The 26,674-nt window shown below is 35.6% G+C and overlaps 2 protein-coding genes across 6 annotated transcripts in view; one reads left to right on the plus strand and one right to left on the minus strand.

Moving 5' to 3' along the window:
* The window catches only part of LOC138700260 (uncharacterized), a 280,196-nt gene that overhangs the window by 145,616 nt on the left and 107,906 nt on the right, over positions 1-26,674 (minus strand). Inside the window, exon 2 of the mRNA XM_069826755.1 lies at positions 565-627. The gene's annotated coding sequence lies outside the window, so the exon portion shown is untranslated. The remainder of the gene's footprint in view (positions 1-564; positions 628-26,674) is intronic.
* Positions 1-26,674, plus strand: part of LOC138700263 (prohormone-2-like) — a 180,795-nt gene that overhangs the window by 91,294 nt on the left and 62,827 nt on the right. The gene's annotated exons all lie outside the window — the stretch shown is intronic.

Here is a 26,674-nt window from a genome sequence, read left to right on the forward strand (position 1 = left end):
ATGGTAATTAAGACGCTCGTACGAAAATTATGAAACTCGCTTGCGCTCGTTTCATAAACAAACATACTTGCGTCTTAATTACTATCTTTATAGGCTCGTTGCATAATGTACTATTTCTTTTCCTTCGTCAATCCTGATTCCGGAAGCTAAAATAAAGGACATAAAAATCGAAAAACTGAGGTATCCACTCAAAATCATTAAAACATGCATTTGAACTGAATGTAATGTATATTATATGCATGATTAAGCTAAAAATATGCATTATGCTTGTTTTTATCCTCAAAAAGGCCAAAACATGCAAATATGCACGGAAAAAAGTAAACATATTTGGAACCAGAAAGTAATGAAATGGATAAGTACAAAGTTTGATGTCCTATGTTCCTATAAAACATGCATTTGCATGGAATTCTCGTCTCTACTTATGAACTAGGTTGCATTAAAAACATTATAGTAGACCTTCGACGGCACAACTCGAAAACAAACTCTTTGATTGTCAACAGAAAAATGTATTTGTGCACTAGGCTAACAGTTTTGTGAAATTCGATAACATTCTCTGGATCTTACCTCGGAAACACATCCTATTTCGTTTTTCTTGCAGTAGTTGGACGAAAACAATCGCGGTCTCGTCTGAAAACAAAAATAAACACATAATCAATATTACGATATTAGTACAAACCTTGTAACCTCTATCAGAGGAAGTAAAAAATAATAATAATAATAATATTATTATTATTATTATTTATTGTATAGAGTCTAACGTTAGTAAGCCATTATTTCCATCCAGGTGACAGACCTTGTAATTCTTGGTATGGCGACGTCATCAAAGCCATGCAGAAAAGACGTTTAGAAGAAGGTCTGTGGCAAGATAAAAGATTATGGAACAGAGAAACAGGAATTCAAGGAAACTGCTGAAAAGTGGAAAACAAGTAAAAATAAAATGAAAATAAATAAGTTTAGTTACAAACGCATTTCTGAAATTGATACCACGATATGGTGCGGCTTGTATAATTTTATTAAACGGAAGTTTAAGTAGATACGGGTCTGACATTAAAACTGAAAACTTTCTCATTTATGTATTCATGAACTGTACAGAAAGAATCAATAGTAACAAGAAGTTCTCCAATCGATAACCGACGGCGCAAGAGCGACCACCACTTAAAAAAAAATAGACACTAGCAATTCTATAACAGGTCTTCAAATATACATGTTTAATTAATTTCAGTTAATGTTCTTGGCCTATAAGTAAGTAAATAAAATTAGTTCCAGAGTCATTTCCAAATTCTGAATATGTTACTACATAAGTCATCGATTAAAAACTGACAATTTTAGTTAAAAGTAGTTCATGAACAAAAACACTTTTGTTTGGTCAACTGTCCGAAGACAGGTTTAAGCCTCAGAAGTGACACCAATAGGCACCACTTATGAAACAACTAAATCAAGAGATAATGGGGTAGAGTGGCCGGTTACTTTTCCCTTCCATTGCATACATCGCTGGCTACGTAGTTACATATTACCAGTACACTAATCAGACTTCAGACGTATATAAACATTCTTCCTCTGACACATATCATCAAGTGAGATGTAATGCCTGATAATATAATGTACTGTACATATCAGGACTGACAAAAACATTAGGCTATTAGGGAAAAATTATGGCCAGATTCCAGAAGTTAATTTCAATTATGAAAAAGTGCTGCAATTGAAAGATTGAAAATAATAATAATAATAATAATAATAATAATAATAATAATAATAATAATAATAATAATAATAACAGTAACAGCAGTAACAACAATAAGAAGATTATAAGGATTATCAAAAATTGAAACACTTCAATTGTATCACCGAATAATAATAATGACAATATTGTGATAACAAGCTCGTTGAAAATCTGCTCAAGAATACAATTGTTATTGAAGCAGACACTTAGGCACGTCTCAATAATAACCCAATAAGTTCGAATCGAAACAGGCCAAAAATATGATGATGATGATGATGATGATGACGATGATGATGATGTTGAGAAAAATGGTGATGACGATGAGAAAATGGTGATGATGATGATGATGATGATAAAAATAGTGATGATGATAATGATGATTATAATAGTAATAATTATTTATTTATTTTATTTATTTATTTAGAATATTACCGTGCAAAACAACAGCACAAGGCCAATTAAAGTTTAGCACAAGATACAAAACAAAACAAAACAGAAGAAATGATGATGAGAATGAATGATAGAAATGGCAGTGATATGGAATACAATCAATATAATAGTCATCAATAATCTTTGACCAAATGCAACAAAATAAATAGCAATATCTGACAATAATAACAAGTAAGGATATATCATGATAAACTCAAAAAGTATATACTACACATTAAATGGATCCATGCTTAATCCATGCAAATTAGCATATTTTATACATATGCTGACCGGAGAGAGAGATTTTGAATTTATATTATAAAAAATGTTATGAAATCTTAAACCCTTAGCAGGAATACGAAGACTGATATTGCTTATGAATGATTCACAATCAATATCACCCTTAATGACTTTACAAAAAAAAAAATAATCAAGATCTTGACGTCTGGCAAATAAACTGTAGCAGTTAAAATATTTACAGTTAATCTCATATTTATAGTCATAGGAATTTGGTAAAAATCTATAAGAACACAAGGAAATAAATTTTCTTTGAATATTCTCCAATTTAGCCGAGTCAGTGGAAGTAATGGAGTTCCATACAACAGATGCATATTCAAGCTTGGATCTAACCAATTTATAGTATAAAATGAATAGACACATCGGAGTAGAAAAAGAATAAGTTATAGATCTAATATTAGACCAAGCATTCTTAATGAATGGGTATAAATATATTGTACATTATCATGGAAATATAATTTTGAATCAAGTATGACACCAAGATCTCTAATACTATTTTTCTTAGATATTATGACATTACTAAGAGAATAATTAAATTTTAGGGAAGTAGTTTTCCGTGAGAAGGAAATCACAAAAGTTTTGGATAGATTAATTTTCATTCCATTTTCAACAGACCATAGCGAAATTGAATTAATGTCATTTTGTAGAATTTGACAATCAGCCAAAATAATAATAATAATAATAATAATAATAATAATAATAATAATAATAATAATAACAACAACAACAACAACAACAACAATAATAATAATAATAATAATAATAATAATAATAATAATAAAGCAATGTAAAAACGATGGTGATATGAAAAATATCAGTCGAGAATAACGATTTTACGGAGAACCTTATTTTCTGGTTGCACTGCTGAAATTTTAATCAAAATCCTTGGCGTTATGACACCTACACGCTTATTGAACAAACTGCAGATTTAAATAACTAGATTGTAGAGGTGTGGACGTAGATTGCCGGGCGGAACTTGGAGAATCCCTAAGCACTTCAGCCCAAAGAAGCTTTTTGCGCACTCGTGATGCTATGAGATGCGTGACGACTGTGCTGACCGGCTAAGCCGGATTCAACATACGCTAAACTACGCATTCCTCTCCAACCTTCAAATTCCTACCGTACCTTTGGCGTCGATCCTCCGTATTTCACATTTGAGTCGTCATATTTCCGTCAGCAAGCAAGAACCTTTGGGGGAGGGGGGTTTATGTGCCTTTTATACAAATTTATAAGCCGTCTAGATCCCACTACCACGCCATCTAGCAATCTTTGGGCAAATCGCGAAGAACACTCGCCACGGTAGACGGCCGATTCGACGTCAAGCACATAAGAAATGCTCTATTTTTCGAGACGGAGAAAATAAACGAGAGAACTCCGAGAAAAACCTTCAAAACATTGGCTGTGTCCACCAAAAATACATCTCCGTGATCGCCGAGATTTGAAGTCGGGTTCGTGGTCGTCGTTAAGGGAAGGTTCAAGACTGAAACGACTAAAAATGACATTTTTCACTTTCAGTTCAATTAAATTTGCCGCCCTTTTTTTCTGAATCAGCATATACAGTATGTAGTTTATTAAAGTTGTTATTTACGCACTTTACAAGGTATGTTTTGAAGCGTGTTAGACTACATAGCACCAACAATAAAATTAGCTTTATATCTGCATTTCTCGAAACATTTTTCAATCTTCAAAATTCCTTTTCTCAGAAACTACAAATCAAATTTGTTTCAAATTTTGCATAGACGCTTATTATACTGTATTACACCAAGTAACGAACAATCATATTTATACGTCTTAAGACTCATTCATAATGCATGGTAAGTAATTTTTATTGAAAATTTTGAACATTACAAATAATTTGTTTACAAGATAATGAAGATACGAGGTTCTACGTATGTTCCTTAGATTGTAACATGTCGCTCCTAACATGTGTGAAAAAATACTCACACTTCTACCTATGATAGTCTTTTGAGAAAAGGTACACTAAAACCAATGTTTTGAATTGCCGAAACATACATACTGTAAGTTCACAGAACTCATCAATATTAAACAATCTTCCAATCAGAATAAAATTCAAATGACATATATAGGGGGGGGGGAAGTGAAATAATCTTGCAGACTGAAAGGGATGATGGAGTACACTTATAGCAACAGAAAATGTATATTACGTTTCGTGATTAAATGCACGGTTAATTAGAAAATTAAGTTGGAAGTTTCAGTAGTCTGGCAACATCGTCGCTAACATACATAGTCGTCTTTCTGCTCGTAATAAAAATGTTTGGGTGCTATTCATAGACATTTCGCTAGCCCGCGCTACGACCGTGCTAAACTAGCCCCGGCTATCGACTGATTACTTGTACAGGAATCATATCATATCATATCATATCATATCATATCATATCATATCATATCATATCATATCATATCATATCATATCATATCATATCATATCTTATCGCTAACACTCGTTTATGAATACGAAAAACGTTAGTTCGCTGATCATCCACAGGAATCCCGCGCTAAGAATGTCTATGAATATGGCCCTAAGAGATCAACGAACTCAGGTCTGTCTCTGTACGCAAGCCTCCCTCTCTCGCTACGACATTGCAATCTGCTCGCGTCGTTCAGTGGCTTGAAATTAGTGGTCCACGCTATGGAAATACGCCAGAGAGATAAATGATTCTTTATTAGATTGTCTATCAATGTGAATAAAAGTCACGATCCTAGTCGCAATAGTTATCGAATAAGAGGATGTTAAACATTTCGAAAAAAAAATAGTTTTCTCAGAAAAAAAAATATTAACTTTTCACCCATACGGTATTCACTTTTTTATTACACAAAACATGAGCTATTCGCTCTGAAAATCTGCTGCGTTATTTCACTTCCACCTGTATACAGAGTTTTGGAAAATTTGGTTATTATTGGTTCAGCAGTTTCCGAGATAAAACAAATTAAATGGTAATCTGTTAGTTTTGTTCACTTCAGTCTTCAACCTCCCCTTAAGTCAGCAACCTGCTAACTGAGCTATCAAAGCGGCCTAATGAGACTCTAACATCATGCCTCAGAAACAACTTTTAATCTATCCACGAATTATTTATAAATAAGGTAAAGATCAAGACTGTACGAAGTAACGGCTGTTCATTTCATTTAGTGGCCAAAGCCGAATGGGACCCAGTTGTTCTCTTTAGCAGAAAACATTATATAGGCTATGTCACATCTCTCAGTAATTGTTACATATATCGACTAATTATATCCTGTTGCCGCAGGTAGGTTTGTGTTTAATTCATGCTTCAAACTCACTGTACTGTGCATCTGAAGCACTTCATACAACTCATCATCTAGATTGTGTACTGTGTGTGGAGATTGGCATGTTATATATTTATGCACCACTTGGTTCACATTACAGCACTGTACAACTGTTATTATGTTCAGTAACAGCATTCCCTTTGTCAAAGGAATCATATCAATATTCCGTTTCGACAGACGATGCGACATTTATGCCTTTAACAACGAAAAAGTGTTTATCTCTTCAAATGAAATTCAGTCATTATAAAAAATTAATGTAATATTTTAAATACTCTATATATCCGTCAAAAATAGTTCGATTAATTAAAATGAATCTCAGTGAAACGTACAGCAGAGTCCGTAGAGGCCAGTTTCTGTCGGATGTTTTTTCAATTCACTACGGGCTAAAGCAAGGTGATGCACTATCACCTTTACTTTTTAACTTCGCTCTAGAATACGCCATTAGGAAAGTTCAGGATAAAAGAGAGGGTTAGCAATTGAACGGGTTACATCAGCTGCTTGTCTATACGGATGACGTGAATATATTAGGAGGAAATTCACTCACTATTATGGAAAACACGGGAATTTTACTTGAAGTAAGTAAGAAGATAGGTTTAGAAGTAAATCCCGAAAAGACTAAGTATATGATTATGTCTCGTGACCAGGACATAGTACGAAATGAAAATATAAACATTGGAAATTTATCCCTTGAAGGGGTGAAAAAATTCAAATACCTTGAAGCAACATTAACAAATATAAATGACACTCGAGAGGAAATTAAAAATAGAATAAATATGGGAAATGCCTGTTATTATTCGGTTGAGAAGCTTTTGTCATCTTATCTGCTTAAAAAAAACTGAAAGTTAGAATTTATAAAACAGTTATATTACAGATTGTTCTGTATGGTTGTGAAACTTGGACTCTCACTTTGAGAATGGAACAGAGGTTAAGGGTGTTCGAGAATAAGTTTCTTAGGAAAATATTTGGAGCTAAGACGGATGAAGTTACAGGATAATGGAGAAAGTTACACAACGCAGAACTGCACGTATTATATTCTTCAGCTGACATAATTATGAACATTAAATCCAGACGTCTGAGATGGGCAGGTCATATAGCACGTTTGAGTGAATCCAGAAATGCATATAGAATGTTAGTTGGGAGACATAAGGAAAATAGATCTTTGGGGAAACCGAGACGTAGATGGAAGGATAATATTAAAATGATGGTAGGATTGGATTAATCTTGCTGAGAATAGGGACCGATGGCGGGCTTATGTGAGAGCGACTATGAACATCCGTGTTCTCTAAAAGCCATTAGTAATTAAGTATATGTCCATCGCTTTGACTGACCTGCACAGTGATGAAGAAAGTTATACGGTAAGTACCTCAGAAAACTTCTATTTTCCTTCCAGAAGTTCATGATTCTTTCATAAATCACAATAATCTTTATCACTGGTACCACTGATGGAAAATTTAGTAACACTCATAAGATGAATATTTTACAAGGAAGAAACCATGAAAAATACCTGTAGACGCTGTTGATACCTGTGTCGTCACATAGAGGTATGATACGAGATTATGTAAAGAAACATCAGAGCAGACCGATAATTTTTGTATAAAGTTTCTATCAGACAGTCTATATCGAGTTTAAAATCGAAGAGAACTGCGTTCGATTCGGGAATTTTCTATACGATTTGTGGTGAAGAAAGAGATAGAAGAGCAGGTTTTCACAAAGTACTTCAATTTCTACCGTAAATCTCAATCCACCATCACCATCATTACAGCCTACAGGATTCTACTGATAAAATAGGACATTAATAATGACATATATTCCTAACATTTACATAATTTTGATTAAAATTGGGTCTCTCACATATAAGTTGCTAGAAGGACTTGTACTACCAACACCTACTGCATATCCGCTTCTGAAGCCAGCTTCAAAACTTTCTGCTGTAATTAATTTCCGCTTTCTCCGTCCGTAAGTGAACAACAAGTTCAGAGGAAGCTCTAGAAATGTTTATAGTTTGAGAAAATGTTATCCCTGATAGCGATACCTTATACGGCTGTAGTATGCTATTAAATTCTCTGCAGTTGCACAAAAATTACCTTTACTTTCACTGTATCTCAGATAAATAAAAATACGAATACAAAAGAAGTAATAATGGCAATATGAAAAAAGAATGTAAACAAAACCATTCGAATATTTAAGAGAGAGAAAATAGAGAGACCCCAGAGAAGGAACACATTTATATGAATTATTGATTAACTAGACGTTTCGTCCACACCTGGGAGTAACGGTTAGCGCGTCTAGCCGCGAAACCAGGTGGCCCGGGTTCGATTCCCGGTCGGGGCAAGTTACCTGGTTGAGGTTTTTCCGGGGTTTTCCCTCAACCCAACATGAGCAAATGCTGGGTAACTTTCGGTGTTGGACCCCGGACTCATTTCACCGGCATTATCACCTTCATCTCATTCAAACGCTAAATAACCTAAGATGATAAAGCGTCGTAAAATAACCTACTAAAATAAAAACTAGACGTTTCAAAAGACCACCTGAACGTTAAAAATTGGAAATGTTTACTTGCTGTCTGCAAATTCAATCTAGCTAAGGCAATTCTTTTATACTACTGGTTGTTCATTCCAAAATGTGTCATGACGTCACTGTTGTGAGTCAGCGATTTGAAGCGAGTTTCAGCTTATGTGTCAGAGAAGTTGCCTATTATTCAAGGCGTTCAATCTGAACTTGAGAACGTGTACTGTATAACTTGAAAGTCGTAGCATCAGATGGCGGCCTGTACGGTCTGTGTGCTACCATAATCTCTTTCGAACTGTATTTTGCGCGGCCAAGTCGTACCCAGGGTATTTGTTATCATCGGTTGCGTACCGCAACATTCCACAACACAAATCAAATGCTCCGTGTCCATGTTGACCGTCGAAGTTAATGTCAACAAATACGGAAGTAATCGTCTTAACCCTCTCCCCATATCCCGACAGTAAGAAAAAAACTCACCTCAGTACGTATTTCCAAACAGTTCACATTCCTGCCACTACCGGCGTTACCGTACGTATCGGCACGTACTCTTCAGAGTGAACGCCGTACTTGCCAGTCAACTTCTCTGGCACATGGGTAATACGCCTCTGTGGAAATGTAGGAAGATTGAATTCTCTAGGCTCATCGACTAGCCACATGACGGCATACAGCGAATCATGACACACTTTGAACTGAACACGCAGTATAAGCGTAAGCAAATCAAGACACGAATAGAATAGACCTCGCTGTGGAAGCGCTGTGTACTTTATTGCCGGTATATTATTATTACTACTACTATTATTATTATTACGCTCTCCGCGCTCTCCAATAACTTATTCCATCAATATTGTATGTAACCTAAAATACCGTGCTGCATACTGCACCGAGTCTCTCTTTGCTGCTGACGTCACTGTTTAGTTTCAAAACAAGCCATGTCTATTCCTTTCCTGACCCAGTTATAGACATTTAAAACTAGTGTTGCCAGGTGTAGGATAAAATCCCTATCGTAGAAATACTTTAATCCTGGTAGGGATTGAGGGACTTTTTTTTTGTAAAACTGGCCAAATTGTATTTATTTTATCCCTTGTTAATATTCATAACAATTCTCATTTAAGCATTTTAATTAATTTCAAATTTACAGTTCTAGGAATCTGAAATACACTTCGATCTCTGCTTACACACATAATCTGTGATTACTTCAGCCATACTCACATACCAAAACAAGTTCTTTTATGAGGAAGGAACTTCCCGTTGCTTTCTACTCGTATTAGGAATGAAGTAATTCCAGATTACATTTTTTCACTTCGATTTCTGTTGTTGCATCACTGCAATGCATATATCAAGGGTTTGTCTGTGTCAGTTCAACTTTTCCTGTGAAGTACAGGGAATATCTTTTAACTGTTCCGGAGAGCTGCCGCTTCCCGCTCCCAGGCGACCTTGTGACTAACACGCTGATGACGCAGTTCCCGGTTGGCGGTCTCAGTGCTAGACTGGCTGCCGTATTCTAATGCTCTTTAGTTTCTGAGCTGTGCTTGATTACGTGTGTTTGAAGTTATTGATTAGTGTGTGAAGTGTTTAGTTTCAATGTCATTTTCATTACGTGAGCGTGTGTATATTTATAATATTTACATAAAATACAGAAAATCTTGTGCGAAAGAGCGACGCAAGTTCTGACAGAAATTTCCAAACAGATCCGTATCTTTTGTAAAGACAATAAAAAACCTAACTAAAAATTCAAAGAAACAGGTTCAATAAATAATCATAAAAAACTACATAAAGCTGAAATGGAGTCAATCGGTGCTGCTGAACTTGTGAAAGTTAATAATAATTTTATAGTAAGGTGTCAGCAATGTGTAGCAGTCAATATGGGACATTTTGAGCATAAAATATGAGCTGGGTAAGTACAAATAACTGTACACTGCTTGCCTATCAGGCGAACAGCGGGTGCATGCATAGCGGGAGACAATCGCTCTACGGCCGCGACCGGGAAATTCCAACTCTCTGGGCAGTTAAAAGATATTCCCTGTACATGTGATTAAAATAATGTTCTCTAGTCATGGTAAATTCACTTTTTCCGGCGACGAATCGGTTCCATCTGCTCCTAAGAAGAAAAGGAAATTCTGGTGAATTAGCAAAATTGAAAAATCGTGGCGTGGCCAGACATTTCGAGAGTCCTTGTTATCGGAACCAGATTTTAAAATAAAGGCTATATGTAAAGCATGTGAAAATGAACGTGTAGCCGGGAAAAGTGACCTGAATACACGGTTTATCAAAAGTTAAAAAAAAAAAAAAAATACAGCACAAATTGAACGTGTTTAAGACATAAGCACATCATTTTAAAATATACATGAACAAAATGCACAGGTTGAAAAGTTGAATATAATCGTTGTTTTAATTCAATGGACAACTTTGTAGAAATCAATCAGAGCACTCTTCCAAGTAGCAAAATTGTGTAAAATCTAACACTAAAAAGATCTTGTTGAAGAGGTTTAATTGGAACTGAGGAGAATTTTGAACACATATGGTAAAACATGTTCATTTTTTTTTAACATTGAACAAATTTATATATAAATGCACATTTGTACATGATTTTGATGACAATAAATATAAGTACATATACATTAGAATATTGAAAAGTTACAGTGCTAGTTGTCTGTTTTCTGACCTTATATTATCTTATCGATCACTATTTCAAAGTGATTTGAAGCACTATATCATAAACAATTTTCACCCCAGTGTTCCTAATAATAAACACAAGACACTGACAACCTGTAGTGTCGCTGTAATGTTACAAACAACTGTAAAGAACAAACTTCGGTATGCGTGAGAATGCGGCACAGTAATGATTCAGCTGTTTTATTATTATTTATTAGTTGAATCACAGTTTATTTACAATTGCTTATGTTATATAAAAAAACTTTTGTAGGAATTCTTTGCGTGAAGTAGGAATATTATATATACACTGTATGTGTGTTGGTTACAATGATTCTTTGAAGATAGATTCAAACCTAGCTGAATGGTGCTTCAAACTCAAGCGAATTTTGGACTCATCTACAACCTTCCTGCGTTCTTTTCCGTTTTACAGATATTGGTTTAGGTTCATCTCTTATTTTAGATGTGGAGGCAAGCACATCAACTTCTCAAGAGTAGAATTATAGATTAAATGATTTTATGCTCGACCATGCCGAAATGTAGTAATTATACACCTGGTAGCAGCCCTTTAATGGACCTCATTAAAGTACACCTATTCATTAAAGTTCAGGTGTTCCACCAATCAGAAAATACCATTGTAGCAATATGAAAGCACAAGTATCGATTATTCTCGGATATACAATCAAAAGACAACTAGCGAAACGTCACTGAGGCTGGAAATCCAACACTGTCGCAGAAGGTTATGTTGAAGAATTGATCCAAAATAAAACTGAAATCTCAAATACAATATTAAACTCAGTGGAAAAAAACAACACACAAATTAACATCAATTCACCGTCATCTTCCAGCCTTTCACAAAGCACATTCCCGCAAATTCATTTCACCAATTGCACAATAAATCACCTATATTTGAAATAAAGTCAGTTCTGTTACTATAATAATTAGCGTTAATTGTAAATAATATTCAAATAAATTCAATTTGTCGTCTCGTTTTTCAATGTCTAATCCAATTTCAAGGTTATATCAAGATTAATATTTATTTTACTCTCTATATTATATCAAGGTCAATGTCGACATGCGTTTCTCGGAAAAAATCAATACTTTCGCGTCTGCGCACATCTCACAATTTACGAGGTATTGCACAAGGTCAGTTCCGCTCCTCAGTCAGATAAGAATAACATGAATACTTATGAATAATTTCAAGTTAGAAATATGGTCGAGCATAAAAAGTCGTATGAAACTTGCCTATAATGGTAATTAAGACGCTCGTATGAAAATTATGAAACTCGCTTGCGCTCGTTTTATAAACATTCTCGCATCTTAATTACTACCATTATAGGCTCGTTGCATAATGTATTATTAAAAATTTTCATTGCATTTATTTTTACATATTTTTCACATTTCAAAGCTTAATTGCGCATTCATTTAAAAGGATTTTTATCAGCATGAACTTCCTAACCCTACGGATTATCAATACATAATCGCTGTTTGCTGCCACTCAGCCATCAACACACCTGTCGTTACTCAAGAGGCAAACGATTGCGGATATCTGATTTACTGAGACAAGCCGTTTTTGCATTCAGTACGGGCGGGAATCGCGTCCCTTGTTCGGGCGATAGATCAATCCCGGACGAAATCAATTCCAGGAGGGAATAGCATTGGTCTATGTGCAATCATCCGAAGCAGTTAATCTTGTGCCGTCCATCTCCTGGAATTCTATACTCCTGCGTGGGAGCACCGACACTAGTGAAGGAACATTCATTTCAAACATCCTTTGTTCGAAAGCAGCTTCCGTTATCACTTCATATTTCTCGCACAGTGCTTCCCCCTGATTTCTAATGTAGAACCCACCTACTACTGCAGACAATTCGCATTCGCGAATTGATTTAATTTAAAAACCAAATGTCGCAGGGTACAGTCACCAAAGCTTCATATTCAATGCTGGCTCACTGACAGACGTATTTGACTGGTTGAAGTATGACAGTTATATTCTATGAGAAATTTTAAGTTAAGCAAATTCCAAACATTCATCACAAAATGCAATCTCATGACTGAACTTCATCGTGTTTCACAAATCATACGAAAGTGGCCAAATTTTTCATAGAGTAGGGAGTTAGTCTGTATTTCTCAGGTCATTTCAAACACCAAAAGATCATATTAGGAAGTTTAAATGTAGAAAACTCTGGACATATTGCAGAAACTAAAACTGGATCCCATAGTTAATTTTGTTCAACAATATCGACTTCAGTGGAAAAAACATGTCGAAAGGATGGATCGCACTAGATGGCCTAAACAGATTCTTACTTATGTACCACGAGGAAAGAGGAAATTGGGAAGACAACGCAAGCGCTGACATGAGACCGTAACAGATCCTGTAGGGTCTAATACGTGACGGATATGATGATGATGATGAAATGTAGAAAACAAAGAACGGACGTGGCAACATTTTCCTTTGTTAACCGCACAATAGTAGACTGGAACAGCTTACCTGCGGCAATCTTCCAGAGTGGTCCTCTCAAAATCAATACATTTAAGGAAAGATTAAGAAGATTAGACTGAAAATGTAATTGTAGGTGCAGTGTAATTATCTAAGTTGTGTCATGTAATTAATTAAGTTGATGTGTAATTAAATTGATTCGTAATTAATTAAGGTGATATGTAATTACTTAAATTGGTAATAGTTGGGTGAAATAAAAGTACTTATAAGTTAGGTTTACTTTTGCTTATTATAGGCGTTATTATAGAATAGTTTTTATTTATAGTCCTAGGTTAATTTCATCTATTTTTTTATAGTTAGAAATAAATTTAGGTTTATTTTATTGCATTTTATTTATTTTTTTATTGCTGTAATTATTGTATAATTGTAATGGTATTATTGTATATTATATATCACTGTCACCGGGTGTATACCCAATTGTAATGTTACATACATACATACATACATACATACATACATACATACATACATACATACATACATACATACATACTGTCGGTGACTCAGGAGAAGACAAGAGCGGACTGAGGAGGAAGGGATGTGAACAGATAACGTACAACACGTCCAATATTTGTATTTTATACTGCAGTAAGTGGAAACATTAGGTCTCCTTCTGTTCAACTTAGCTTTAATTTTCATACGCATTGTTACTCATGTTTCCTGTACGAGTAATAACCTGGCTACTGGGATGCATATCTGAGCGATGTTTATAATAATCAGCAGCGATAGTCAAGAAGGTCACATTCTTTCCGCTCGTATTCTCCTGAGTAACGGACAGTACATACATACTGTCGGTGACTCAGGAGAAGACGAGAGCGGACTGAGGAGGAAGGGATTTGAACAGATAACGTACGACAACACGTCCAATATTTGTATTTTATACTGCAGTAAATGGAAACATTAGGTCTCCTTCCGTTAACTTAGCTTTAATTTCCATACGCATTGTTACTCATGTTTTCTGCACGAGTAATACTGGGATGCTTATCTCAGCGAAGTTTATAATAATCAACAGCGATAGTCAAGAAGGTCACATTCTTTCCGCTCGTCTTCTCCTGAGTAACGGACAGTACATACATACATACATACATACATACATACATACATACATACATACATACATACATACATACATATATTTTCAAACAGCTTAAAGAGCTCAATATTAATCTAAAGTGTCGGCGACATATGTATATCGAAAAATGATAACTGCGTTTAGAGATGAGCTTAAACGATATTTTCAAGTATCTGTGACAACTGTCACTGTGACAATTAAATATCTGTGACTTTTATCGGTGATTTTGTCACACCGATATTTTATATCGATACGTAAGCACAATATGCATGAATTACACCGATATTTTGTCACACCGATAAAAAATTAACAGGAAATATTAAATATATACACACCACACATCAGTGATTTATATGGGAAAATCCAACAAATAATTTATGTACATGTACCATTAACAAATCAATACTTACCTAACTGAACAGTAACATGTCAAAAGTTAACCTCATGTACCAAGAGATAGATATTGAAGATATTATAGATATTATAGATATTGAAGCAGTTGATCATTTTTAAATGTAGTTGGGTATGGAGAAATTGAGGTTATATGATTATCCTAATCGTTTTAAAAATTGATCCTTTTTATTGCATATAATATAATGGATAAATTATTTTAAGTCGTACATTAATATTATAATATTGAGTCATAGAATAAAAATTAATGAAACATAAGTATTCGAAAAAACAATGGAAAATAATTACAAAACAAAACAGTTGTTCAGACAGGATTTTGCACAAGATTAAGTACTGCTAACCAATGGTGTTATTATTTAAATCGTGTAATAACTACGTCATTTATAATAAGATGGAGAAACTACCGCCAGATTGCTGTTATTGTATCATGCGCACGCGCAAACCTACGACGTAGAGGAGAAAATATCAGTCACAGAGTACTGAATACGGAGCAGATTTCGATAGCGATATTTTGTCACAGATATTTCGCGTCATCAGTCACAGGTTTATCTGTGACAAAAAAATACCTGTGACTATTTCGTTTATATGACGTCATTCCATTTTCGACCAATGAAGTGTAATGAAATTTTGAATTCCAACCAATCACAGTCACACTTTGCGATAATTTTTGCAGCTAGATTTATTGCTATCAATTTATCGCATGGTCGTTGTTTTGTTTAGTCACTGTCGCTAATTGTTCCCCCGTAAATCGATGATCATGAATACATTAAGATGTAACTACACGGTTAAACTTTTCTTTCAACTTTAAAGCAATGAATGCAAGATTAATATTTAATATTAATTAATATATTTACGCAGTGAAGACGACGTTCAAAACGGCGCACCATGCAGACACAAAATCTTCATGCATCTTAATTTAACGTACGTTTTAAACTTGATTTTCTCAATATTCTTCCCACATTGCATGCATACGCGATTGGAATATTGAACTGTGTTGATGCAGCTTTAGTTCCGTTACACGCTACAGCGAGAATGCGTTTGTCGAGCTATAAAAAATGCTTTCCTGTAGCACGTAGTAACGGTCGAAATAAGGCACAGCTGACACTGGTCCTGCTCCCACAGGTAACCTAACCTATAATCGTAGCCTCTAAAATACATCTTCATCTTCTAATTCCATGTCCATTGTAGGCTATCTGAAAAAATTACATTCCTTCATTCAGATTAGATAACTGCGTTTTCAACAATTCTTCATTTAATTAATGTATTAATCAGGTTATTGTAATTATATTATAACATTTTAAATTAAATCATGATTTCAGCAGATAATTAAAATGTATTTATGTTATAATAATAAGAGAAAAGTGCAGTACATGTAATTAATATTGTTAAACCTGTATTTCGCTTTTCGCAATTGGCATTACTGAATAATAACATCGAATTTCTTTATTGCAATAATCGATATTAATCTATTTCAACTTCACAATGTCTGAATAGGTTAAGTATTCGTAAATATACAATTATTAACATTTTGTGATCGAATTTTAGGGATATATTATTTACATTTTTATTTTATTCACGAAATAGTCCTAATAAATGCCACTCGAGGTCTGAGATTTCCCAGATAAATCCACTCGCTTCGCTCGTGGATTTATCGGCAGATCTCAGACCTCTCGTGGCATTACTACAGACAAAATATCGGTTTGTGAAATATCGGCCATCTCTAACTGCGTTACGGAGAAATATTCATTATGTCCTCGAACAAAGGCGGCAAACGTATATTAAAAATTCTCTGACTATTGAGTGGTCAGAAATTCTCATCGGCACTTTGAAGAAAACAAATTACAAGCATGAAGCATAAGCCCACGGTCTTTCTTATTAGCCTATACTACTTATAAAGAAACAAAATTTCAATAACGCTTCACCAATTCTCTACATTTCATGCGTATCCTAATTTCAAAACCTTTGTCCAATAGCAACTATTTTCAGCGCAAGTAGGTTGTCATCCATTAATTCATTCCTAGTGTCCCAAGGTCAGGTCTTTACTGAAAACTCAGCATTCTCCAATCTTTCCTATTATCCGCCTTCCTCTTGTTCTCCTCATATGATCCATACCTAGGTATCTTAATGTTGTCTATCATCACCATCTGACATCTTCTTCTGCCCCGAACGTTTCTCTCTTTCATCATTCCTTCCAGTGCATCCTTAAACAGACAGTTTCTTCTATCGGCCGAGCAAATTTATTTTTCTCTTCCTGATCAGTTTCAGCATTAGTCTTTTTTCACCCACTCTTTCGAGCACAGCTTCATTTTTTATAATGTCAGTCCATTTCACACGCTCCATTCTTCTCCATATCCATATTTCAAATGCTTCTAGTCGTTTCTCTTCACTTCGTCGTAATGTCCATGTTTCTGCCTCATACAATGCCACACTCCACCTAAAGCACTTCACTAATCTCTTTCTTAGATCTTTTTCCAGAGGTCCAAGAGAAGATGCTCCTTTTTCTATTAAAACTTCCTTTGCCATTACCACAAATTGTGGTGTGTTGCAAGTAGTAAAAGTTGGTTATCAATAACATAGGAACAATTTAATTTGTGAAAGTTTTTTAACCAAAACCACAATTCTTTTAATTAACCTGGCACTGTTTTAAACCGCTTAATTGATCCATCAAAACTTGTTGTTCCATATCCAAGAGATCTATAAAGTGAGAAGAGACAGCACGTAACACCTGCACCTGCACCTTGTTCCCTGGAGATCAAGGATCAACTAGTGTTAAAAGTAGGCCTACTTTTCGCACGCTATCATAGAACAGTCAATTTTAACATGCATGCCCAGCGTTAAAAGATTTACTTTCAGAAATGGCTGTCTAAAACCATTTTTTTCGGTACCAGGATGCTGAAAACATATAATACCACAAAAAAATCTCGTAAAATATACTTGCGGCACCACAATAATGTCTTTAAATACCTCGTATAATGTGGCAGTACAAAGAGACACTTTTCCATCATCTGAATTGGAAAATTAATTGGGGCAAAGAGAGAGGGGAAGAAGAGAAGGGAAGGCCGAACTACAAACCATGCAATTACATGTTTTTGTTCAATTTTATGAAGTTTCCTCAGCACAAAAAAAATACACATATCGACAAAAGCTGTATTTCCCTGTCCAGACAACCATTTGTTTCTGATCCCATGTAAATGATCACAAACAGTTACACGTTTGGAACTTCATACTGCGTGAAATTTAGTTGTAGTTGACACAATATACCTCAGGGTTAACTCTAATCAACATCTGATGCATAAATTTATTTCAGGATGTTGAATTAGCGTTGAAACATTGAAGTGCTTCCAATTAAAATTACATTAATTCAATCATAGTGATAGATTATATATGATTAAAAGTAAGCTTTTCTAAAAATCTATAACAACGGGTTTCATTCCAGAACAGATAATAGAACAGCTTTTCATGGTTACACGTGTGCGCCGGTGCCAATGAGCTCAATTATTAATTTAAACAAGCTTACTATACAGAATTCCTCAATAAAATTCAGAAGACTGTATGATTCAGAAAACTGTTTAGAGGAGTAATAATTAACTAATCAATTATTGTTTTTAATGTCACGTAATAAAATAACAAGACCCTTTTTTCCCCATCGTATAACGTATAAGAAAAGAATTTTGTCTTTTGCCTTCTCTTGATGTTTTGATGCATAAAATTCTATCTAAACCAATATACTCGTAAGAATCCATATGGTTGTGAAGAAAACTATGCTCGATGTAAGAGAGAAAAGATAGGGATGATCAATGGAATAATACAGACAGGATTTTTCCTTACCCACTGGGAACTCGTTCTCCCATCCAGCGGACGAAAACTCTGTGGTTCCCGCCTAGATCACATATACCCAGATAGGTCGGTCTTATAGGCTTTGAGGTTAACAACTTTTGTCAGGTTTACTACGCTGCCATCTAGTAGTTACATAAGGAGTCACGTCATAATTCCCATTTGGATTGCATTAGCGACTGTACTGCCATCTCGTGTTCGTTTACGGCGGACGGATGGCGATCCTGGCGGTCGTTCTCTTCAAAGTGCTGCCAATTTTAACATAGCGATGAGTTATCTGTTACATATATGATCAAGGGTTCCCGTCTGTATGTGTGGGCGCGCGTGCGTATGTATACAGTGCTGGTCCAGTAGTCCTCGAATATCTCTTTGAATATATGACGACAATACAACTGTCCTACTCCAATGAAATCTCACTCACGACCGACTGCAGGAGGGAAAAGCGCCGCGCTTTCATGGAGCGGAATGCCAACGATTGCATGGGGCTTGGACCGCCGACCGGCCGAGCATTGTTTTGAGAATTTTAAACTGTGTGTATGGGTGTATATACAGGGAGTTTCAAAAATACGGGGCATAATTTCAGGTATGTATTTTCCACATGTAGACAATCAAAATAGTTCATTACAACATGTGTCCGGAAATGCTTTATTTCCGAGTTATGGCCTTCACAACATTGAAATTCACCGGAACGTTTTTCTTTCCGCAGGTCGTTGCCGTCAAAGGAGACATTAAGAGGGCACTCTGACAGTTCATTCCAAGGCGAAGGTTACATTCAGTGTTGTGTAGGCGTTAGACTGTGCGACATGTATTCAAAACAAGAGCTGGCAGAGATACACTTCATGTACGGTAAGGCGGACGGCAATGCTGCGCTGGCTCGTCGTTTGTACCAGGAGAGGTACCCACAGCGACAATGTCCAGATCGGAAGACATTTGTACGTCTCCATTACCGTCTGTGCGAGTATGGAAAATTTAACTCTCCTGGTTTGGGAAGGGGACGACCAAGATCTACAACTCCAGAAGTACAGGAGGAGATTGTGGAGGCTGTGAACATGACTCCTTCTATCAGCACACGAAGGGTAGCGTTGCAAGTCAATGTTCCTCATACGACTGTCTGGAGACTGTTGAAAGAGTATCAATTGTATTCTTATCATTTGCAACGTGTACAGGCCCTGTCACCAGCAGATTACCCTGCACGAGTTAGGTTCTGTCAGTGGTTCTTGCAGCAGTGTGGTGTAAATCTGAACTTTCCTGCCTTAGTATTATTTACAGATGAAGCACAGTTCACACGAGATGGCATAACAAATTTCCACAATCAGCATGTATGGGCGTATGAAAACCCACGTGCAACTGTTCCATCTCATCACCAGGTGCGGTTCTCCCTCAACATGTGGGCCGGTATCATTGGTGATCGATTAGTTGGACCCCATGTACTTGTAAACAGACTTACGGGGCAGGCGTACACAAACTTCCTGGAAAACACCATACCTCATGTTTTAGAAGACACTCCACTGATCAATCGTCAACACATTCACTTCTTGCATGATGGCGCTCCTGCACACTTCAGTCGTACGGCTCGCCGGTACTTGGATCGAAGGTTTCCTGATCAATGGATAGGTAGAGGTGGCCCAATTGCTTGGCCTCCACGCTCACCTGTTCTGAACCCTCTCGATTTCTACTTGTGGGGCCATTTAAAATCATTGGTTTATTCGTCTCCGATGCCTGATTTGGAATCCCTTCGGAATCGAATTGTGGCATGTTCTGAAGATATACGCAATACTCCTGGAATTTGGGATCGTGTTCGCAGGTCAATGAGACATCGATGTGAGGTCTGTATTCAAGCAGGAGGTGGACATTTTGAACATCTTCTGTAATGACAACGACCTGCGGAAAGAAAAACTTTCCGGTGAATTTCAATGTTGTGAAGGCCATAACTCGGAAATGAAGCATTTCCGGACACATGTTGTAATGAACTGTTTTGATTGTCTATATGTGGGAAATACATACCTGAAATTATGCCTCATATTTTGTAAACACCCTGTATACATATTATATATTATAGGCTATAGGGCAAGTGAAGGTATTAACATTATTAATTCAAAAAATGTGTTACAACTGACCAGAAATACGTACAATAATATTAATCTTTTAGATATTAATCATTTGTAGCCTCTCCTATGGAATGTACATTTCAAAAGTTGTAATTGTGACAAGGTTTTACAACAACACAAGTAAATAAAAGTAGGACGCATACTGGAGTTATTATCAGCAGATACAATGAAGCTGACACAATATGAAAGTTGTGAAACATATTGAAAAGGTTGTTTTGACAGTTCTGCAGTGCAGATGTTTTTAAATGGATATGGTGCATTGTGGATTTTAAACTCATTTCAAGAGCGGTATTCACCTGTTCGTTAAGAGTTCTGACTTTATTGTGAAACTTTCGTTTAACTTAGCATGCAGGCTTTCACGGCCGGTGTCTAGTTGAAACAGAGCTTCCGGGCTAAGATGCCGTGGTCTACTGGTGCTGACGTTACCAGACGTTTCGCCTACTTCTACGGCAGACATCTTCAGTGGTTAGGTATCCTCGGTCGAAGTCTTCTGCTCGGGATACCTGTAGTAACTGTAGTAACTAACCACTGAAGATGTCTGCCGTAGAAGTAGACGAAACGTCTGGTAACGTCAGCACCAGTAGACCACGGCATCTTAGCCCGGAAGCTCTGTTTCGTTTAACTTTTTGTACATTTGACAGTTTGTATGTTTAATATAAACTTCACATTATACTTCTGCGTTCTATAGTCTAATATGTATAAGCGACCGAAACACTCAATTTTACCATTTGTTAGCAAAAAGTCATGTAGTGATTCTCGCGAGGTTAATGAAAATTTCACATTGACAAATGTTTCTTCGCAGCCGGAGCGTGACGATGCTGTTGCGTACGTTCATCCAGGAACTAGTTTCACATCCCCCTGTGAAAACTCAGCTGACGATAATAACAATGATGATAATAATAATAATAATAATAATAATAATAATAATAATAATAATAATATACAACATTTTAAATACAGATAATGTAAATTGTAAACAGTTCTAATAATGATCCCCCTTGACAAAATTCAGCGTACGCCACTGAGTCTAAGACAGTTAGACGTCTGTATAAAATTTGAAAGTCATATTGAGGTTAAGATTTCAGACAGGTTGAAAGTATATATAATAATGAATTGTTTTATAATTCCAGTCAACAACTTATCTATTAATACTATGTGCAGAGGTGCACTCATTACGAGTGACTAAGTGGCCGGGATCCGACGGGATGAGCGCCGTCTTGAATTACTAAGTGATTAATTCAATTCAATTCCATTTATTAAGCCATTAAACATACAGTGATAGGCTTCGTCACAATACAGAAGGGAGGAAAAAAAAAAACATACATTTGAAAATACACATAATTGAAAACAGTAAAGTTTAATTAGAATGAAAACACAAAACATTTTGAAACTCTAAATTTAATGAAAAGACTTCACTCTTAATGTAATAATTGTAACTAAATGTAAATAACTTTATTTATTAAAAAACAATTTCGTATGAATTTATGTTAAGAAACTCATCTACAGAGTAGAAAGGATTAATTAAAAGCCAATTATAAAATATAGCTTTGAAACTATTGGTTGGTAACTTATAATATTGACTGGGAAGCTTGTTATATAATTTCATCCCCATGACAGAAAAATTTGTACTAGTTTTATGTAATCTACAGTTTGGGATATTAATTTGTTCACTATTTCTAATTTCATGATCATGTATATTGGCTATTAATGAGTAATTGTCTATATTTTGTCGAGTGTAAGGGGCTAGGTCGTATATATATATATATATATATATATATATATATATATATAAATTTATGACAGTTAATATCCGTGATTGTTTGAAAAGAGGTCGACAATGTTCAAAATAGTTTGATTGACATAGAATTCTAATGGCTTTCTTTTGCAAAATCAATACACTCCCAATTTTGCTACCATTTCCCCAGAAAATTAAGGCATACCTAATTATCGACTTACGCATATCATATCATTCTGATGTACCGAAGTACATATGATATTTCCGTGCAGGAATTCTGCGTTATATGATGAAGATGGATAGAAAAAAAAGAAAAATTCTCTCCGGTACATAATGCGTTGGACATTGTGCCACTGTCACATATTCAGTGACACAGTACATAGAGTAGGCCACCAAAGGGAAAACTGAGAGGTAGAACTTAAACTGATGGGATTCGATCCGGCATTGGAACTAGAATCCGGTGTGGCTTAGTGGATAGAGCGTCAACACGTAGAGCTGAAAACCCGGGTTTGGGTCCCGGGTGCCGGAGAGAATTTTTCTCTGTTCTATCCATACATCATATGATAACGCAGAATTCCTGGACGAAAATATCATATGTACTTCGGTACATGATAATAATATTTTAGGACAGCGTTTCTCAAACTATGGTCCGCGGACCACCTGTGGCCCTCGAGGTCTGCCGTTATAGTCCTTCAAAAAAGACAGAAGAAAAAATAAAATTCGAACGAATTGCGTATCACACTATAGCTTAAAATCTCAGCGTTTGAAAATGATACATGGCAATCGAATTTCACTTCTTCTCCCAGTACTGACATTTTATGAAATTTATTACCCTACCCGTCTATCGACTTCCCACTCTACTCTCAGCAACAAAAGAGGGATTTAAAGCACTATACACGTGGTATTTCTCGACATCTTTTCCCTGCACATCTGGCGCCGCGCCTGTAACCAAGCCAGGGACCACCCAAATCCATAACACAGGACCAAAGTACCGAACCTTAATTCAGTTTTAAAATATAAGTACACTGGTATTAAAATATGCTAACAAAATGATAAATTTGCTTTCGAAGGAAACAAGAGTAAGGTGGTCCGCGAAACTGTTCTGACTTTAAAAAGTGGTCCCCACTTCAAAAAAGTTTGAGAAACGCTGTTTTGGGACAATCCTACATTTAATTAAATGGGGGAGTCACCATACTCATTGAGGGGGACTTCATTGGGCATCTACACAACCAACAGTAAACTAGAGATTTCATTAGCCATTAGCGTGAAGCCTGTACTTTGTTATTTTATCTTCAACATCTAATTTGAAACCCACCAGTTGTAACACTAATCCTTCAACACTGTCACGTGGATATTTCGCAACTCAGCAATGCCCGACAACGTGGAGTCGGAGGTGTAGCAGCAGATTAGAAAACTAAGCTCTTCATTTCAGCTAGATAATTGGATCCCAAGTGGAGTACACCCGTAAGCAACAAGTAGCAGGTGGCTAGAGGGAGGGTGACGACATATAAATCAATAGAACACGAGGTGAAAGGATTGGTCGGTAGCCGTCGCCTGGACCTCCCCGGTTACAAAAGGTACACCTGGAAACGTCTTGCTCGCTAGCCAGCCATCGATCAAAGCCAAGAGCAAAGAGGTCACGAGTGTACAGTCTCTCGTATAACGCTAACACAGCCTGCCTGTTTGTCACCTTGCGCGCAACGGGAGTGGTCCCCGCGATACGCACGTTGAGCGATGTTGCATAGACATCAGCATGCCGAACCTTCTCCTTTAAGTCAATCTAGTAAAGCAATATTTCCAAGAAATTTAATTCACACGCAATCTTTTGAAGTGTCTCGGGCAAAGACATTTTTAAGTTAGGCCTATATTTCGTTCAAATACGAATTACAGTATTATTATTATTATTATTATTATTATTATTATTATTATTATTACTATTATTATTAGCCGTACCCGTGCGCTCCGCTGCACCCGTTAGAAATAAATATAAAGTAATTACATAATTAAAATAGGACATTTGATCCATGGAACATTCGTGTTTGATAGAAGGATAAATCGTTTATTATGTTACTTAATTTAAATTGAATTAAAAATTAAAATGCGATCATTTTGATCCAGAGACCACTCATTTGGTCATAAAAATTAGTTTAGGAAATACAGGAAACGAATATACAGAATAGCCTATCAAGTTTTCTGTGCATACGAATCTATTTTAATCTTACCTGTCCTCGATTCACTCAGAAGTTACTGTGATAACATTATAGCATTATGTCCATCTAGAGAAACTGCACTTTCCAATGGTGAAGTAATAATTAATTATACAAATCGGTTAATTTAGCTTCCGATATTACTTCATACAAACACAGAAACATTCTCTGTAGGCTATCTTTCATAGCTTTCGATTGTTGCTGTCCAAGGCCCCTTATAGACGAAGTCATTTGTTTTTTAATTCATTACACGGCCTTAGATGGCAGTTATTTTAATTTTAAAACTCATTTATCTCATTAAATATAATAATTTTTAATAATTTATTTATTTAATCTGGCAGAGCTATCAGATATCAGTCCTAACAAAATTTTTCAAGGAATAAAACTTATCGGACATTATTTTTAAAGAAACTTTTGTTATGTAACATTTTTCACAAAAATCAATAATAAGCGAGATATTTCGATTTATTTAATTCAGGCCTCCTTATAACCCCCCTTTTAAATAATGTATTTTGAATGCCATTAACCTGAAATCTAAGTTACAACGAACTTAATTTATATTCCAATTTTCATCGAAATCCGTTCAGCCATTATCGCGTGAAAAGGTAACAAACAGACAGACAGACAGACAGACAGACATACAAACAAAAATTTCAAAAAAGCGATTTTCTGTTTCAGGGTGGTTAATTATATATGTTAGGACCAATTATTTTTGGAAAATCGAAAATTACCAGAAAAATTTCGGCTACAGATTTATTATTAGTATAGATTATAATTATTTAGGGCTAAGATTTTATGCCCTAAATCGTCAAAATATGCACTTATGACATAAAAATTCCAGAAATATACTATGTAATAGAAAAAATATTCCGAAACTTGAAACAACTATTATAATTCTGTAGTGCTCGGGAAAAATGGCACAAGTCAAAAATGTTAATTTTACATGAAAAGGAAAAAAAAAAAAAAAAAAAAAAAAAAAACTGTCTTCACACTGGTTTGTGTAGATTTGATTTTCTTCTGCATGAATTATTGTAATGGGAGAAATACTTAGCCTATGTCTCTTTTCCCAAGCGAGCAGATGTTCCGTAAGTCGTCAGTAAATTAATCAAAAAATGTTTGTGGAAACTGACTTATGCCACTTCACCCAAGCATTGCAGAATTGATAATTACGAGGAACTATCAGTAAAGTAAAAATTGAAGTAGCGACCTACAGTTTTTAACGAGACACCGAAGCTATCACTGCTAGATGGCAGTATTATCCATTTGTCAACACAAGCAAAACAAAAAAACAGCAGGTGCAAGATGGCAACACTTTTGCACGACTTGATTTGATTCGAGAATTGATGCAAGCTTTATCTCGAGCTGGTAATGATGCATATAAGACTGAAGAACTATAAGAATAAGTGATAACACTGAACAACAAACTTTTACTTATTGTCTTGCTCCGAAATAAAAATACGTGAATTTTATTAATATGAATGCCCTAAATCTGAATTTTAAATCCATACTGCCCTATCACGTACCATTTTCCGGGGAAAATGAATTCATTTTTTTTAATGAAAAAACTTCTCGCTTTTTATTTTTCACTGATATTGATAAAATTACAACAGACTAGAGATTCAAAATGCCTCATAATATTTGAAAAATGTGTACTGGATACAAGAATGGTGTTACATACTCTAAAACACAACAACAATAAAACTATTTCATGTGTATAATTAAAATGTGTCTTAGTGAAACTTACAGCAGAGTCCGTATAGGCCAGTTTCTATCTGATGATTTTCCAATTCACTGCCGGCTAAAGCAGGGAGATGCACTATCACCTTTACTTTTTAACTTCGCTCTAGAATATGCTATTAGGAAAGTTCAGGATAACACAGAGGGTTTAGAATTGAACGGTTATA

This window comes from Periplaneta americana, chromosome 5 (genome assembly GCF_040183065.1).
Source record: "Periplaneta americana isolate PAMFEO1 chromosome 5, P.americana_PAMFEO1_priV1, whole genome shotgun sequence".
Classification (NCBI taxonomy): domain Eukaryota; kingdom Metazoa; phylum Arthropoda; class Insecta; order Blattodea; family Blattidae; genus Periplaneta; species Periplaneta americana.